We start from the raw sequence: 14,892 nt of genomic DNA on the forward strand, positions 1-14,892 counted from the left end.
GACAAATCAGACTTAATGTAAAAATTTAACTAAAAATACATTACTGACAGAAGAATAAATTTAAAACTTGAATAAAGTTATAATACCTAAAGAACTTGAAATTTACTTTAAATTAAGAGTTTTAGGGGCTGGAGTGATAGCATAGTGGGTAGGGCGTTTGCCTTGCACTTGGCCAGCCCAGGTTTGCTCCCTGGCATCCCATATGGTCCCCCAAGCACTGCCAGGAGTAATTCCTGAGTGCAGAGCCAGGAATAACCCCTGTGCATCGCTGGGAGTGACCCAAAAACAAAAAAAAAGAGTTTTAGAGGTCATTGCCTCAGAATTAACAAGTTTCAATTTATACTACTTCAGAGACTAGAAAAGAAAGGACTCTGAGAAATATGAGAAATAAAACATCCTCTCAAATAAAACATTTTAACATGTTTATTTTTGCTATGCAAAAGGCCATATTAATATGGAAACACACACTACAGAGGTAGAGAAATTCTCTGAAAATCATACCCAGGACAAAGGAAGAGTATCTAGCATACATAAAGAGCTCAAAATCTAACAGCAAGAAGAGAAAATCCAATAGAAAATGTTATGAAATGACATTTCACCAAAGAGAATATGCTAGTAGCAAATAAATACTCAAAAAAATGTTTGCCATCATTATCAATAGGAAAAAAGAAAATTTATTTATTTGGTTTGGGGACCACAACTAGCAGTGCCCAGGGCTTACTTATGGTTCTGAACAGGGACCACTCATGGCAGGCTCAGGGGACCCTATGAGCTACCGAGGATTGAACTCAGGTTGACCATACCCACTGTACTATCACTCCAGCACCTGGAAACTACAAATTTAATCTCCACAAGTTATCACACACAACCCGCCTAGCAGAATTCCAATATGAAAAATGGTGACAATGCCAATTTCTGGCAAGCACAAGGAAAAAACCAGATTACTTCTATTCCTGATGTGAATAATAATAATATATTATTATTATTAATAATAATAGAAATAATGTAAGTAATAGGTTACTTCTATTCTATGCCTCTCTACCAGAGTTTGACAGTTTCTTTGACAGTGGGGGAAAGCACTCGCCTTGCATGTAACTGACTCAGGTTTGATTCCTGGCACCCATAGGGTCCCCAGGGCACCACCAGGAGGGATCCCTGAATGCAGAACCAGGAGTAAGCCCTGAGCACTGTTAGTTCTGGGGAGAAAGAGATAGACAGAGAGAGAGACAGACAGACAGAGAGAGGGAGAGACAGAGAGAGGGAGAGACAGAGAGAGAGACTGAAGCATGCAATTACAACACAAATCATTAACTGTACTCCTGGGCCTTTGTGACAGATAAGGGCTGACATCAAATGGAACCTACATAAGTGGGTTGGGCCCCCCCACCTTGCATGCAGCTGACTCCATTTTGTTCCCTGGCACAACCACGTATGGCCCCCTGAGCCCCTCCAGGAGTGATCCCTAAGCACAGAGTCAGCAGTGAACCCTGAACACCACCAGGTGTGACCTCTCTCTCTCTTTATATATATATATATATATATATATATATATATATATATATACATACATACATATATACATATATATTCTATATATAAATATACATAAATATATACCTATATATATAAAGAAAACCTAGAAAAGAAAAAATAAACAAACATAAAAGTGTTGACTCGTACTAGTAAAAAACTGGAAACTTGATGAAGAGAAAATACAGAGGTGTTAAGATGCTTATTTTACATGTGACCGACCCCAGTCCAATCCCTGAGCACCACCAGGAGTGGTTCCTGAGCAGAGCCAAGCCCTGAGTATTCCTGGGCATGGCCCCAGAACAAAAGCAAACAAGCCCCCCACAAACCTGGAAGCAACCTTGACATCCTGGACGGGATCTAATAAGCCCTTCCCTACGACGGAAAGCAGCTGTGCAATACAGAAGCATGCTATCCGCAGAGCTCGAGAACATGGCAGCTGGGAAGGATTCCCAGAGAATTACTTTGAGCAAAAACAGACGATCCAAAGGAGCGCATATTGTATGACTTCACTCATAACATTTCTCAAATGGCAAAAGTATCCAAACGGAGATGGGATAGTGGTCAACAGGACTAGGAGGGGGAAAGCAAGGCAGTGTGGCCAGACAAGGGCTGGGAGGCAGCTCACATTAGGGGGTCCAGAGCCAGTGTGGGTAAGACCCCCAAGTTCTGCCCCAGGCAGTATGTGGCCCCTGGTCACAGAGGTGAGTCCTGGAAACTCTACCCGTGCCCCTGTGGAGCACTGCAGGGGTTGGCCCTAAAGAGAAAGGCAAGGTAAGGGTTTTTGTGGCCATGGACTTTGCAATTGACTCTCAATGTTAGCAATCCTGATCATGATATTGTGTTATCAGTTTTAAGATCTTCTATTTTTTCTTTTTTTTAACTTCGCCATTTTCTTTTGTTTTCTTTCTCTCTCTCTCTCTCTCTTTCTCTCTCTCTTTCTCTCTCTCATTCTCTCTCTCTTTGCTTTTATTCACACCTGGCAATGCACAGGGGTTACTCCTGGCTCTGCACTCAGGAATTACCCCTGGCAGTGCTCAGGGGACCATATGGGATTCTGGGAACCGAACCCAGGTCGGTCGCGTGCAAGGCAAACGCCCTACCCGCTGTGCTATTGCTCCAGCCCCAAGGGTATGCAGAATTTTTGCAGAGCCGGGAGGAAACCCTGAGCATCATCAGTGTGCCCAGAAAAATTATCAGAAAACGGGACTGGGGAGCTGCCTCGAAGGACTGGAGCGTGTGCTCTGGGTTCTATCTCCACACCGACGGGTCCCCTGAGCACTCCCGGGAATGTCCTGGAAGCAAGGACCAAACCAAGCAAAACATCTGACAATGACTAAGTTAGCAGGGAGAAAGCCAAACGCTGCTTGGGGTGTGTTGATTCGCGTGCCCTTTCTGGAAAGAAATTTGCTAGTACGGAAAGTAAAAACAGTTGCTAACTTTGGCCTAGTAACCCACCTGGAGGAATCCAGCCTAAGGAAGCATGGACTGTGGTCAGAGCTCCATGCGCAGTGGTGCTGCCCAGCCTTGGCCTGCCGCGGGAAAGCTGGAGGTCAGCCAGCAGTTAACAATAGGGAGTGATTAACAGTTTATATATAGCACATATGTACAATGGGACTCGCCGCTATCTCAGAATCATGTTCTTACGACTATTTTGTGACAAGGGAAATGCTCCAGATATGTTAAGTAAGAAAGAACTATATGTCATTAGCTGACCTTCTGTGGGTCTTGCAGATAACAGATTTAATACTTTTCTTCTCTGCATAGTCCAAAATGTGTCTATGAGCTTTTTGTTGATAATACAAAAATTGTGTTAAAATAATTTAGTTGAGCATAACATTCAATGATAATATTTGGTGATTAAAAGAAATTTAATTGAAATTCTAGAACACATCTTTCTTTTATGTGTTATCATGTTGTTAATTCATTCTCAAAATTTCCTCTTTTTTTTTTTTTGCTTTTTGGGTCACACCCGGTGATGCACAGGGGTTATTCCTGGCTCTGCACTCAGGAATTACTCCTGGCAGTGCTCGGGGACCATATGAGATACTGGGAATCAAACCCGGGTTGGCCGCATGCGAGGCAAACGCCCTACCTGCTGAGCTATCGCTCCAGCCCCTTAATTTTCTTTTTAAAAAATGTTTTTATTGAGGCACCATCATTTAGAAAGTTATTTATGATTGGGTTCAGACATACAATATTCCAATACCAATCCCTTCAACAGTGTCCACTGCCCTCCACAGTATCCCTAGGTCCCCTCCCACCCCCATTCTAAAATATTTCTTGCACACAGAAACTCTGAAAAATGTGTACATTAAGGAGCCAGAGAGCCACTCCTGGAGGAAGGCATTTGCCTAACATGCAACTGACTCCAATTCGATTCCTAGCACTGTCTGGTCCGCTGAGCACAGAGCCAGGAGCAGCCCCCAGCACAACCAGGTGTGACCCCAAACCACACACGTATATATTGTACATTAAGCACGCATGTATTTACCACTTACCTTCTGACGTTTTGTTGTATTTACTATATATCCATCAAGACTTTTTGTTTTTTTTAATTTCAAAAGAAGTTCCAGATCAGTATTCTTCACCTCTACTTACATATATTGCCTATTTGAATAAATAAATTTTAATATGTATTTATGGGGCTGGAGCAATAGCACGGCGGGTAGGGAGTTTGCCTCGCATGCCGCCGACCCAGGTTTGATTCCTCCGTCCCTCTCAGAGAGCCCGGCAAGCTACAGAGAGTATCCCGCCCGCACGGCAGAGCCTGGCAAGCTACCCATGGTGTACTCAATATGCCAAAAATAGTTAACAACAAGTCTCACAATGGAGACGTTACTGGTGCCCGTTGAGCAAATCAATGAGCAAAGGATGACAGTGACACAGTGATGTATTTATGACTCTTTTAATTCTTTTTCTTTTGTTTGGGGGCCACAACTGGTAGTGCTGGGGATTTGACTCCTGGCTCTGTGCTCAAGCACTTGTAGGGGCACTTTGGTGACCTTTGTGCTAGGGATCAAACCCAAGCCTCCTGAACTCCCCACCTGAACCTGCCCTCCAGCCCCATGGTTCCTAGTTTTTACATTAAAATTTATATACATTGAGATGTACAAATCCTGTTTGATAAATATTGACAAAGATGTCCATGTGGGCAACCCTAATCAGGATAGATAATTCCATCACCCCCAATATTTCCTCTTCCCTAGAGGCAAAACAATCTTTGCTTATATCACTATAAATATGTTCTTCTTGTCACAGAGTTTTGCACTGTGGCTCATTGGTGCTGGAAGGTAGTAAGTGTTATGTATGAAATCCCATCAGCTCATGATCTTTTAAATTTTATCCATTCTACTGGCAGTGAGGTCAATTGCTCCAAGTATCATTTGCTGCTCTCTGAGGGCTGATGATGGCGGGCACTTTTCCACATGCTTATCAGCCATTTGTTTCTTTGTGCCACGGTCTGTTCAAATACCTTGCTCGGTTTTTTGTTCTTGAATTGTAGAGTGTGGTATCTTTTCATGTGATAATAAGCTTTATGCACCGCACTTATTTGTATGCATACTAATTTGTGCTACTCTCTCTTCAATAAATGTTGTAACATTTCCCCACCTTTTCATCCTAAATAGCCGGAAATTAATCCATTTGAAAGTGCAATAAGTCTTTTCCTCCTCTGATATGACTTAAGGAATGGTCCAGCTTGGTGGCTACTGACCTAATTTAGCAAAACTGAATTTGTCCCCTTAGAAGTTCAGGGACATCTTCGTGGAGGCTGTGCTTCCGTCTTGAAGTCTTGCAAATTGTAGATCCTTCTTCCTGCCCAACACCATTCACGGTGGGGTCAGAGAACTGCAGCGTAAGCCATTTTCAAAGATGGGTCTGCTAAGGGTGATTCTGATTTTAGTGTCCAGAGACCGGTCCAGCCTATATATTATTTTGTTCACTCTTTGCTTCCTTGGTTGTTGTCCAAGAAACTCCTTCTGTAGGTCTTCCTGATGTTGCTTCAGGGACCGTGAGGAGGGAGGGATCAAACCCGGTCCTTGGCATACAGAGTTTGCAAAACACCAAAATTCACTGTATCACTGTCATCCCTTGCTCATCGATTTGCTTTGCTTGAGGGGGCACCAGTAACGTCTCCATTGTGAGACTTGTTGTTACTCTTTTTGGCATATCAAATACACCATGGGTAGCTTGCCAGGCTCTGCCATGCGGGCGAGATACTCTTGATAGCTTGCCGGGCTCTCCAAGAGGGATGGAGGAATCGAACCCAGGTCAGCGGCATGCGAGGCAAACGCCTTACCCGCTGTGCTATGGCTCCAGACCAAAATAATTATATAAATAAAACTATGGGTTTAACGCAAGTGGCAGAAGCCAGGCCAGAACATGACCTTGTGTGACAAAGAGTGTATGTAACATGGAGTATGTAACTAGGGCTCAAGAAAATCAGCAAAGAGCATCTCTGTGCTGAGAGATCTTGATGCATCCAGAAATTCACATAGCAGCAACTATCAACATGCCATGGCCCTTCCTGGAGAGGATGCCCCAGGCCTCTCTTCATGCAGGGCTGAGGGCTGCGGAGATGGCTCAAAGGGCAGGAACCAGCGGAGGCTTCACATGTGGAAGTGCCAGACTCACAGGTGGGAGTCCCGGGTTCACATGTGGGAGTCCTGCTTTTACATATGAGAGTCCCACATTCACATATGGGGGTCCCGTGTTCACATGTGGGAGTCCTGGGTTCCATGTGGGAGTCCCAGGTTCACATGTGGGAATCCCAGGTTCACATGTGGTAGTCCTTGGCTGACCTACAGGAGTCCCAAGGTCACAAGCAGAAGTCCAGAGGTCACATGTGGGATTCCCAAGTTCGTTCGATCCCTGGCATCACAGTGGCCCCCCCACCAGGCATGCCCCACACACCTCCCCGAAGGGCCTGTCCATTGAAGGAGAGATTCCTTTGGTGCCTGAGCAGAGCCTGGCGGATGGAGGCATCCTCTGTGCTTGGGGCCCCCGGGCTCAGTGGTGAGCCCTAGGTGGGATGGGCAGAGAGAACAGGCCCCACATCCAGACCCAAAGCTGGGCCTCATCCCTCAGGGTAGCTCTCGGGGGCTGAGTCGGCCTGACTGCCCACCCGGTCCACCGGGGATGGCTAGGAGAGGCTAAGGGCCCGCATGAGCTTCTCGCGGGACTTGCTGGACCTGTTGTGCCTGAGGGTGGGTTGAACCACAGGACAGGCTCTAGCACGGGGGCGCAGGTGTGGCGGCAGGAAGCCAGCAGCTCCCTACCGAGAGAGAAGCCCCATAGCACTTGCAGTGACCAGCTCCTCTGAGGACACCCACATGGACACACCCCACGACCCTTCACCTGCTCCAGCCCCCCCCCACACACACCTTAAAAACACGTGGCAGTTGTATTGGAACAACGTGGACTATTTTTTATATTTCTGCCTCCTCTGGAAACTTCTTGATCCTTGTGGAGCATATAAGGTCTGTCAGTAAGAGCTGGTGGCGTGTCTCTCCTGGCCTGACTCAGTGAACCCACCTGTAGGCTGCTCCTGGGCCAACCAGAGACGCCTCCACCCCATTCACCCGTCCTACAGCCAGGACTGCAGACTCTTGGTCCCACTTTTCATGTTCTGGGCCCATTTCCAAAGGTGTGGGGGGGGCAGTGGAAGCGGTGTCCCCCATGCTATATGCAACAAGTCACTCTCAGGAACCAGCTCAATGTTGGAATCTTCAGTTGGAAAGCATCTTGCTGAACACCCAGGTTCAGTCCCAGGCGCCACCTGTGATCCTCCTTCCATTCCCACTAGGACTGAGCCCTGAGTGGAGCCAGGAGTGAGCCCTGAACGCAGCACAGACACACAGACACAGACACACAGACACAGACACACAGACACACACACACACACACAGACACACACACACGGTCTTCATCCTGGTTCCTTGAAATCCTTGCAATTTCCTAAGCGTGGAGGAGCCACAAGGTGCCTTTGTCCAGTACCTTTTCAGTTCATGAATAGGAGCCCTTGGGCCCACCTAAGGAGGGGGTTTGTGCCAGAAGAACCAAGTATGTAGGCAGAAGGTTGAAATTCCAGCTGCGCCTCTGCACAGGGGAGGGGCCTGGCCATAGGTTCAGCGGCCAGTGGCCAATGATGGACTTCATCATGACTTGGGAAGAGAAGCCGGCTTGGAGAGCAGGCCATGGCCGCGGGTACCTTCCACCTGCCTGCCTGGCCGAATCTTCCTTTTATTCTGAATCACTCTAGGACCACATTCTTTGAGTTCTCTCCCATGGCCTCACCATTGACCTTCCCATCCATCAGGGTCCCATTCTGGGCATCACTCTCTCACCCCCGGCTGCCCCTCCTCCCCTCACAATCACCCCTTCACAGCAGCTGCATTTCCATCATCCTCCACTTTCTCCCTCTTTGTCATGATTTCCTGCCCTCCGTGGCCAGCTGCCAAGCACCGTCCTCTGGGCCCCATCCTTGAGGGGTCGAATCATCCTGACGCCCTGGGCCTGTGCCCCCACAGCTGAAGAAGCTGCCCGGCCCCTCCAGGGTCTGCTTTGGCATTTAGGGGCTAATGGACACCCACTCCCTCACCTCACACCTCCCTGGGCTCCCTGGGCCCTCTATCAGGCTCCATTCCCTCCGGCCCTCTGGCTTCATGACACACTGGGGCCTCATCCCTCCACCTTCAGATGCTGCCTCTTCCCGGGTTCGCCCCCTTCTACCTCCTGTTACAAAGGACGGAGAGGCAAAGGCGGGAGCATTTCCTTACCAGGACCCGCACCCTGGTTTCTTCATGTCCACATCAGCAGGGTCCCCGGACAGGCTTACGCCTGAGACCACAGAGACCTCTGTATCTCGGGGCGCTGCCGGGAGGTGGGGCTGGGTCCAGGCCACCTGGCTCAGCCCCAAGACAGCAGCTTCCAGCTGGAAGGAGCTTCTGCTGATGCTCTCAGTGCCCCAGAGGGAGAGAGCGCTCCTGCCTGCCCTAGAGGTTCCCGGCGTCTTGGTGGTGGCCAGGGAGGGCCTGGTTCTGTCTGTAGGACTGTGGGCTGAGGGGTGGGGAGCTTGCGGGTCCAAGGCGCCTGAATTTTGAGAAAAGGTGTGGAATTGGGCAACCCGAGATTTGGAGGATGCGCGTGTAGCTGGAAAGTGTTGGAGCTGAGCACTGCAAGAGCATCCCCCACTCCGGGCAGGGAGCAGGGGCCTTCCCAACCGTTTCTTCTCCTGCCCAAGGCCTTGAGCGAGTTATGTGACTCTCCAAATCTCAGTCCCAACTTCTGGGAAGTGGGGAGAATAATAACAATGCCCAAATGACTGTGGACAAGTGAAGTCACAGAGCACGCATCCAACACGCAGATGTTTCATCTGGTTCTGTGTCGGCTCCGTTGAAATTCCTTGGCAGCGGCATGTGTGTGTGTGTGTGTGTGTGTGTGTGTGTGTGTGTGTGTGTGTGTGTGTGTGTGTGTGTGTAGACCTGGTGGGTCATGGCCGAGACCTCAGACAGCCATTTCTGCTGCCCTCTCACTGGACAGTTCCTGCTGCCCCGGGGATTCTCTAAGGCTGGAGCACGGGGTTCAGGTTTGATTCCCAGCACCACACAGTCCCCGGAACACGCCTGAGAGTGATCACCAAGCACGATCCAGAGTAGCCACTGCATCCAGCTGGATGTGCCCCTCCCCCCAATAGATCATAGTGCTCAGGCCTCTGCAGAGAGACTATTTACCCAGCATTCAACTTCCTGTTGCCACACTGTTTCTGCTCTGCTCAAAGGGCACAGAACCCAGAGAGGGGAGGGGAAGCGCCCCCAGGGGTCTGGGGAGATGACACAGGCTGAGCACGTGTCCCGAGCCTTAAGTCTGCATTAGATCCCAGCAGCACCTGCTCCCAAACTCTGCCAGGACAGCCCCTCACTGCAGTTCTCTTTAGGGTAGGGGCAGGGAGCAGGGACTGGGGCTCTGGGACCAAAGGCAGCTCTGCTCAGGGCTTCCTCCTGCTTCCATCATCCCAGCTCACTCCCAGTGGTCCAGGGGCCTCAAGGGGTGTAAAGGACTGAGCCAGGGCTGGCTGTGTACAGGACAAGGCCTTAATCCTGTGCTACCTCTTTGGGCCAATATAGTACATTGATTTTTGTTGCTTTGTTGTTGTTTGGTTGTTCATTTTGGGGGCGGGCCACACTCAGCTGTGCTCAGTACTCAGGGATCAACCTGTACTCCTGACTCCTGTACTCAGGGATCAACCTGGCAGTGCTCAGGGCACCGTATAGGATGCCAGGAATCAAACCATTGTACTATCACTCTGGCTCCAGGTTTGTTAATTTTTGAACTTTTTTTATTGAATCACTGAGACACACCCTTACAAAGCTGCTCATGACTGGATTTCAGTCATACAGTATTCATCCCTCCACCAGTATACATTTCCCAGCACCAGTGTCCCCAGGTTCCCTCCCATCACCCCCCACCCCCTGCCTGCCTATATGGCAGGTGCTTTTTTTTTGTCTCTCTCTCTTCCTTCTCTTTCTCTCTCCCTCCCTGCCTGAATCCCTCCCTCCCTCTCCTTTCTTTTGGGCATCGTGGTTGCAATACTGATACTGAAAAGTTATCAAGAATATCCCTTTCCTACTTTTAACCCTCAGGTCTTCTCCAGCGTGATCATTCCCAGCTATTATTGTCATAGTGGTCTCTTCCTATCTTACCTACCCCTGCCCCACACATACTTGTTGCTTAGTGCCAACCATTGACCCAAACCCCTGTTTTCCCTGGCCATGGATATTAGTCTTCTACTACATATATTTTTTATATACCACAAATGAATGCAGTCATTTTGTATCTGTCCCTCTCCTTCTGCCTCATTTCACTCAGCATGATACTCTCCATGTCCATCCATTTATAGGAAAATTTCATGACTTCACTTTTCCTAACAGCTGCATAGTATTCCATTGTGTAGATGTGCCATAGTTTCTTTACCCATTTGTCTGTTCTTGGGCACTTCAGGTTGTTTCTGGCTATGGTGAACAGTGCTGCAATGAACATAGGAGTGCAGATGGTGATTCTGCTGTGCTTAAGGGGTGCCCAGGGTATATTCCCAGAAGTGTTATTGCTGGTCAAATGGGAGCTCAATTTCTAGGTTTTTGAGAAACACCCATATTGTTTTCCATAAAGGTTGGACCAGTCGACATTCCCACCAACAATGAAGGAGAGTCCCTTTCTCCCCATATCCATGCCAACACTGGTTGCTCTTGTTCCTTTGGATGTGTGCCAGTCTCTGTGGTGTGAGGTGGTATCTCATTGTCGTTTTGATCTGCATCTCCCTGATGATTAGTGATGAAGAGTATTTTTTCATGTGCCTTTTGGCCATTCGAATTTCTTCTTTGAAAAGGTTTCTGTTCATTTCATCACCCCATTTTCTTATAGATTGGATGTTTTTTTTCTTGTAGAGTTCAACCAGTGCTTTGTATGTGTTTGATATTAAACCCTTATCAGAAGGGTATTGAGTGAATATCCTTTTCCATTCTGTAGGCTGTCTTTGTATCCTGGTCACTGTTTCTCTTGAAGTGCAGAAGCTTCTTAGCATAAGATAGTACTATTTGTTTATCTTTGCTTCCACTTGCTTGGTCAGTGGTGTTTCATCTTTGAAGATACCTTTAGCTTCAATATTGTGGAAGGTTTTACTGATTTTGTCTTCAGTGTACCTTTTGAATTCTGGTCTGATGTTGAGGTCTTTAATCCATTTTGATCTGACTTTTGTGCATAGTATTAGGTAGAGATCTGAGCCCATTTTTTTGCACATAGCTGTCCATTTTTGCCAGCACTACTTGCTAAAGAGGCTTTTCTTACTCTACTTCATATTTCTTGCTCCTTTGTCAAAGATTAAAGATCATATATCTGAGGGTGTATGTAAGGATATTCATTCCTATTCCATTGGTCCACGAATCTGTCTTTATTCTAATACCATGCTGTTTTAATTATTACCACTTTGTAGTACAGTTTGAAGTTGGGGAAGGTGATGCCTCCCATCTTTCCCACTCCCCCTCCAAGAATTGCTTTAACTATTCCTGAAGGCTTATTGTTCCATATGAATTTCAGGAGTGTTTTATCAATTTCTTTGAAATATATCATGAGTATCCTTATAGGGATCACATTGAATCTGTATAATGCCTTGTGGAATATTGCCATTTTGACAATGTTAATCCTCCCAATCCATGAGCAAAGGGTGTGTTTCCACCTCCTCGTATCCTCTTATATTATTTGAAGTAGCATTGTGTAGTTTTGTTTGTGCAGGTCCTTTACCTCCTGCGTTAAGCTGATTCCGAGGTACTTGATTTTTCTGAGGCATGATATTAAACAGAACTTTTTTCCATATCACTTTCTTCTCCTCATTATTTGCATATTAGGAAAGCCATGGATTTGGGGGTATTGATTTTATATACTGCAAGTTTACTGTACAAGTCTATTGTTTCTAGGAGCTTCTTGGTAGAGACTTTAGAGTTCTCTAAGTAAAATATCATGTCATCTGCAAATAGTGAGTGCTTGATTTCTTCCTTTCCTATCTGGATGCCCTTAATATCTTTTTCTTCCCTCACTGCTATGGCAAGTACTTCTAGTACTATATTGAATAGAAATGGCGACAGTGGGGATCCTTATCTTGTCCCTGATCATAGAGGGAAGGCTTTTAGTTTTTCCCCCTTGAGAATAATGTTTGCTGTGGTCTTGTGACAGATGGCTTTGACTTATATTGAAGAAAGTTCCTTCAATTCCCATTTTGCTGAGAGTTTTCATCTATGGCTGCTGAATCTTGTCAAATGCTCTCTCTGCGTTTATTGATAAAGTCATATGGTTTTTAACTTTCCTTTTATTGATATGTTGATTGACTTGTGAATGTTGAACTATCCTTGCATCCCTGGGATGGTTCCCACTTGGTCATGGTGTATGATCTTTTTGATGAGTCATTCAATTCTATTTGATAATATATGTTTTTTCTTTTTTCTATTTTCTTTTTTTTTTTTTTTTTTGCTTTTTGGGTCACACCTGGCGATGCACAAGGGTTACTCCTGGCTCTGCCCTCAGGAGTCATCCCTGGCGGTGCTCAGGGGACCACATAGGATGCTGGGAATTGAACGGGTCAGCCGTGTGCAAGGCAAACGCCTTACCCACTGTGCTATCGCTCCAGCCCCCTATTTTTTTTCTTTTTTGGTCACACCTGGCAATGCACAGGGGTTACTCCTGGCTCATGCACTCAGGAATCACTCCTGGTTGTGCTCAGGGGACCATATGGGATTCTGGGAATCAAACCTGGGTCGGCCTCATGCAAGGCAAAAACGCCCTACCCACTGTGCTGTCACTCCAGCCCCTACTTGCTAATATTTTGTTGAGGATCTTTGCATCTGTGTTCTTCAGGGATATCAACCTGTAACTTTCTTTTTTGAGGTGTCTCTGTCTGCTTTTGGTATTAGAGTGATATGTGACTCAAAGAAACTGGGAATGTTTCTGTGGGTTTTTTTTTTTTCAATTTCCTGGAAAAGCTTGAAAAGGACTGGCAATAGGTCCTCTTTAAATGTTTGAAAGAATTCACTAGTGAATCCATCTGGACATGGGCTTTTGTTTTGGGGAAGATTTTTGATTATTGTTTCAATTTCCTTGATAGTGATAGGTCTATTCAGGTATTCCAAATCTTCTTGGTTCAGCCTTGGAAGGTTATAGGAATCCAGGAATTTATTCATTTCTTCTAGGTTCTCTTGCTTCATGGAATACAGACTTTCAAAGTAATCTCTGATGATCTTTTGAATTCTTTGGTTTCTGTTGTGTTGCCCCCCTTTTCATTTCTGATTTGTTTCATTAGGGCTCTCTCTATCTCCTTCTTTATGAGACTTGCTAGTGGTTTAATCTTGTTTATTTTTTCAAAGACCCAGCTCTTGGTTTCACTGATCTTTCAGATTATTTTGGGAATCCAACCCATTGATTTCTACTCTAAGTTTTATTATTTCTTTCCTCCTGCCTGGTTTGGGCTCCTTTTGTTGGTCATTGTCTAAGATCTTAAGCTGTGAAGTCAAGTTGTTTATGTGGGCCCTTTCTTCCTTCCTAATAAATGCTTGCAGAACTATAAATTTTCCCCTTAACACTACTTTAGCTGTGTCCCACAAGTTCTGGTAGTTTATGTCTTCATTCTCAGTTGTTTACAGGAATCTTTTGATCTCTTTCTTGATTTCCTCTTTAACTCACTGGTTGTTCAACATTGAGTTGTTTAATTTCCAGTGTTCAATTTGATTCTTCATTTTTGTGTGTGATTAACTTCTATCTTTAGTGCATCATGGTCTGGAAAGATAGTTGATACCATTTATTTATTTATTTATTTATTTATTTATTTAGGCTTTTTGGGTCACATCCAGCGATGCACTGAGGTTACTCCTGACTCTGCACTCAGGAATACTTCTGGCGGTGCTCAGGGCACCATATGAGATACTGGGATCAAACCTGCATGGACCATGTGCAAGGCAAATGCCCTACCCACTGTATTATCGCTCTAGCCCCCAGTTGATACAATTTCTATCTTCCTGACCCTATTGAGGTATGTTTTGTGGCCCAGCATATGGTCTATCTTGGAAAATGTTTCATGTGCACTGGAAAAGAATGTACATTTGGTTTGGGGGAATGAAAAGCCCTGTATACATCTTTTAGCCTCTCTCTTCCATTTCTTCCTTTAGAGCCAGTACTTCCTTACTGGGTTTTAGTCTTGTTGATCTGTCAAGAGGTGACAAGGCAGTGTTGAAGTCTCCAATTACTATTGTGTTGCTACCAATGTCCTTGAAGTCTATTAGGAGATGTTTTAAGTATTTTGCTGGCCCCTCATTGGGTGAGTATGTGTTTGCAAATGTGATTTCATCCTACTGTACATATCCCTTGGTTATTAAAAAGTGGCCTTTGCTGTCCCTTCTAATCTTTTTCAGCCTAAATCAGATAGTAGTATGACTTCCTCAGCTTCTTTGAAGGAGTTGGTTGCTTGAAGGATTGTATTCCATCCTTTGACTTTGAGTCTGTGTTTGCTCTGACTCTTCAGATGCATTTCTGGTAGGCAGCAGAATGCTGGATTCAGTTCTTTAATCCATTTTGCCAAACTCTATGTCTCTTAATTGGTGCATTTAGACCACTGACATTGAGAGAGATTATTGTCGTGGGATTTTCTGCCATCTTTCTGTAGAGGTTTGTTGTGCTTGTGGGGTTTGTCTTGTCTTACAGTAGCCCCTTCAGTCCTTCTTTTAAGGTTGGTTTTGAATCTATGAAGTCCCTGAGCTATTGTCTATCCATGAAATAATGTATTGTTCCTTCGTTCCTTCAAGTCTGAGTGAGAGTCTAGCCTGA

Source organism: Sorex araneus, chromosome 2 (genome assembly GCF_027595985.1).
Source record: "Sorex araneus isolate mSorAra2 chromosome 2, mSorAra2.pri, whole genome shotgun sequence".
NCBI lineage: Eukaryota > Metazoa > Chordata > Mammalia > Eulipotyphla > Soricidae > Sorex > Sorex araneus.